This window comes from Talpa occidentalis, unplaced genomic scaffold (assembly GCF_014898055.3).
Source record: "Talpa occidentalis isolate TD23 unplaced genomic scaffold, MPIMG_talOcc4v2.1 talOcc4.618, whole genome shotgun sequence".
Classification (NCBI taxonomy): domain Eukaryota; kingdom Metazoa; phylum Chordata; class Mammalia; order Eulipotyphla; family Talpidae; genus Talpa; species Talpa occidentalis.
Window position 1 is genome coordinate 24,947 of NW_023604993.1, and position 4,693 is coordinate 29,639.

The window sequence follows — 4,693 nt, forward strand, 5'->3', positions numbered from 1 at the left end:
GCATGGACTTTATAACAATGGCTCACTGAACTGTTGATGAATGCCCAAATGTGGCAGCAGGAATTTGCACTGAGCCCTTGATACACTGCTATCATTCTAGAACAGTCAAGTGTTACCAGTGATTATATTGGGTCTCTTTTACTCTGGAAGGAGCAGTGATTCATCTTTATTAGAACTGACATGCATTTCAAGCATGGGTTTTACCTGACCTGTCCATTCTGCTTCTGCCAGTACCACTTTTTTTTTTTCCCATAAATAGGGGAGAGCAGGAATGCAGTCCCTCATTACCACAAATTACACAGTTGAGTTTCCTACATTTGGGGAATCTCAGGGTTCAGCAAAACCAGAGTGCAATGGGGGAGCCTCACCCTGGGAAAACCACATTCTTGATCATTATCTCCCCTACCAGGTAAGTGTTGCCAGCACCATGTATCTGAGGGCTCATATGGGATCCTGACTACATCATCTCAAAGATGTTAGTTTCTCTCTCACCTGAGAGGGGGAGGTCTGGTTGATCTTGCTAGGAAAGCAATGTTAACCAGAAAAAATGCTGGCTGAGGTGAGGGAAAATTAGTAGTGCCTCAAGGTCCCCAGTAGGATTTAGCCCCTCACTGTCTTAATTCCTTAGTATCCCACAGGAGTTCCTGGAATCACAACATGCACTGAATGGTAGGATCTGCTTATGGGACAACCCAAGTAAGCCCCTTTGCAGCAGGGCTAGCATGTGGTCCTTCCCATGCACCTAGCTGAAATCCTGATATGTTTCTCCCACTGTTAAAGGACACACGAGTTTGGTCTGCTATGCTATTTCTTGCTAGGGAGACACATGCTGACCCTTGGTGATTAGTTTCTTTTCTAATTGCTCATGAAAATCCATTTAATAAGCTATTAATTCAATAGTAGGCTCATTGTTATATATTTTTTAAAAATATGAAGCATTTTCTGAGACAGGAGCGATCCCCTGACAGAGACAGAGGGACAGGACTCATGGACAGAACTTTGCTGCCCCATCATCTTTATTGGGCTGGTAGATAAGAGATTAAATAAATCTGACTCTAGGCTCAGGTACCTGCTTGCCATAAATTTTCTCCACCCATAGTGTTTTGTACTAATCTCCACACCCCCCCCCCCCCCCCCCCCCCCCCCCCCGCCCCACCGCGCCCGCCCGCCCAGCCTGTGTATTCCTGAGCTATCTCTTTACAGCTTATCAAGTTAGCCTGTCAAAGAAGGGAGCAACAGACCTGAGACCAGACCAGGTCAAAGCGGAGCTGCGGGCACAGTTTCCATGAGACATTACCCGCGAGATGGCCATGAGCCCGCAGCCCTCTGAGCTCAGCTGAGGGGTGCTCATGCTTAGCAACAAGATGGACCACACCCAGATGGACAAATGGACTTCAGCCAAGTCCATTCTCTTACTTTCTGAGCCAATGAAGTTTAATTCCTTTGCTCTCAAACACTATATAGACCCCAAGCCCTGGCAGCTCAGAGTCTCTCATGCCCAGAGATGTCCCAGGGAGCTCTTTCTTGCTCTCTGAAAGTGGTTTGAAAATTATTTGGTTTAAATACTATTGTCTAAATACTACATTTTATGTAAATACTAATACTTCACTGAGATGGGTTTTGTTTCTAGAAGACTTATGTGACCGAAATCATGTCTCTAATGGCCAAGCTTTAGAATATAAGGATTTACAAATAAGCAGAAGGAAACCATTAATACTAAATGTTTACAATCCAATATATATAAAATCACCAATGTATATGAAAGTGATATAAAAGGAATGTTTACATGTGAACATTTCTCTGGACCTTTTTAGTTGATCAGAGTGATAATAACAAATAGCAAAGAATTCATCAAATAGGATTACAATTCAATGTAGAGCATGTTTTCCTTGTAGAGTGACATACGACACAACAGGTGCTCAGAAACATTTATTTGCTATAGACTCAGCATGTCATATATAATAAAAAATGAACACTTAAATGTTGAACAGGAAAAATAACAAAAATCCTTTATATTTTACTTTTGTCCACAAATGCTTTAAGTCATAGCTTAGAGGGAGCCTTGTATTTTTAAGGGGAACCAAGGCTCCACTACAAAAGCCACCAATGCCCAGACTGTCTGTCCAGTTAGCATACTGACAGCGCCTCCAAGGCTGGAGCCACCATTCTTAGAGACCTAAAATATATAGACATACCTACAATAAAAGGATTTTTTTTTCTGTTTAAATGAGATAAATCTTCAATCTACTCAAAAAATAAAAATTTAAAGCTCATACATGAAGACATAAATTAAAAACAAAACATACGGTGATGAAACTAGAACACAAGATGTATTTTGTATATGAAAGAATCATCATGTTGATTTATGCCAACGGTTATTATATTTGTTTAATCTTGTATAGTTAGGTTTTCAGGTTTCAGAAATCTTTCAGAATGTTTACTGAACTGGAACACATTATAAAGAATATTTTAAAATTGCTATCAAAGACAGTAAGTTGAAATTCTAATCAGGAATAGAGGTTTCCCAACATACCTTCCTCTGTCCCTATGAGCAGCAAACTAAGAAAAGTGTAGGGAGAAAATAATTAAATGTCTGAAGGATACACTAGCCATTTAATCAAGAGTGCAGTTCTGAATTTTACAGAATATCCTCGTCCATAAATATGTATCAGGTTTCTGGACAGTATCACATTTGCACTAAAGAAACATGGGGTCAGACCAGAATCCTCAGTGAATGTTCTCGAAGGACACAGAAGCTAATTTGTGACCTCGGTAGTGAGAGGTAGGTGAAGAAAGAATATGCAGTACATGTTGGCTTATTGGATTTCCCCCCTCCTTTCTGTGAGTCATTCATCCTTTAAAGACCGTCTTCTCTGTTCTTTTAGGGAGAAATTATCTTAGCCTTTATCATTTGTTCCTTCAATATTTTAACATAAAGACTACAAAAAAAATCCCAACAAATTCAAGGCTACTATTAAAAGCTTGAGTGAAAATAAGGAGCCTTACCCTCTAATCAGTAAACTCTTCTCTGGAAATAAAATCTTCCTTTGCGTAAGTGGAGTGACCTATCCTAGTAGACACCATTTAGGGTTTGACATTCCCCTATCCTATCCTAATAGACCTATCCTAGTAGACCTCATTTGGGGGTTGACATTCTACTTTTGAGAGCAGGAATAGCTACTTAATAAATAACATATTACAAGTAAGCCTTCATTCTGAGGCACTTGCTGCTTTCTGGATTTCATTTATCCTTATAGGATTTTGTTGTGTTACACGGCTGCAAATATGATACTCAATATCTAATGATTTACCCATAATCACTCAGGAAAAAGCAGAATCAATGGAAATTGAAACAAAACTTTCTGAAAATGGAATTACTATATATGCATAAAAATAAACTATAACCAAAAGTTGAGTCTGAGAACTGGTGACTGATTATATGTTGAATGTAAGTCTTTTAAAGAATGCTCTTATTTAATTAAAAAGAATATTCTGGAAAGTAACATAAAGGTTATTGTAAATTCAGTACTTTCTGGATCTGACTTCTCCATCAGATGGATGGATTTGACTTCTCCATCAGAAATACAGACTGGTGGTAAGTTGTGCTGCAAAAAGTTTCTGGGCCTCCTCTGATAAACATGGCATTTGTATAGAAACAGAGGAAGTTAAGTGAATCCTCACGTTCACTGTTAATTTTCCTAATAATTAATAAAAATGTTGCCTGTAAGAGGTGGTATTCACATTTTCAGTAAATTAATACTTTTTAGATGATCAAATAGAGAAAATTAATTTAGATTTTATTTTTAAAAATAGGGCTTTTTAAATAATAACTGTCTTTAATAATTAATGTTTACCCTGGGGAATGCACAAGGATAGATGTTTAATATTCATTAAAAAGGTATAGTCTTTATACCAGTGCAAAAGGCTATGACTCTTCTTTCCACTCTGAAATCTCTTCTTTGCTATGAAGAATTGTCTCTGCAGAGGAACTAAGATGGGGCACTTGGCAGAGAGGGTTTGGGATGACTGGCCAGAATCAGTATGTTTTCTTCTCAATTAGGCAACTGAAAATAGGAACTTTAGTTCTAAATATTAGAAGCAATGTCTAAATATTAGAAAAATAAAGAGTGAATATAACAAACTGCTTCGAAATACATGCCTGAAGTTGAAAAACAGCTTGTATTTCATGTTGTGCAGCTTCCAGGTGAAATCAACTTTTTTAATCTTCAGGTTCATATCTGGGAAGACAGAAATTCAGAACACAATGTCATGATACTTTTTTTGTTGCTGCTGCTACCAAATGAATTTTACCTGAAACATCTCCGATGTTAACTATCAATGTTGCCCATTTCACCTAAAACCACTGCTCTTGTGGAAGTCAGATACATCCAAGGCGTATGCTGGTGACCTAGAGAGGATCCCTGCAGCAGGTGGGAGAGCAGAAGACAGCTGGGACACCTTCAGACCATGTCTCTAGTGGGCATTTAGTTCCGGGATAGCTTGGTAAGAAATTCAGTAACTATCCAGATTGTCACAAACACCTTATATATGAGTAAAGGGTTAACAACCCACTTCTCTAAGGATAAATTTGATCGTGATCCTAGGTCTGTTCAAGAACCTTGATGAAGGCATGTCAGCTAGTTCCCAGCCAAAACCATTTGATGACAAAAATGACTGATTGATAGACTGTATC

The 4,693-nt window shown here is 38.4% G+C and overlaps 1 non-coding gene across 1 annotated transcript; it reads right to left on the reverse strand.

Annotated features, from left to right (window-relative positions):
- Positions 1 to 256: 256 nt before the first annotated feature.
- LOC119230299 (U1 spliceosomal RNA) lies at positions 257 to 417 on the reverse strand. Its single transcript, XR_005121727.1, has one exon. It is a non-coding gene; the product is annotated as a U1 spliceosomal RNA (small nuclear RNA).
- Positions 418 to 4,693: the final 4,276 nt, after the last annotated feature.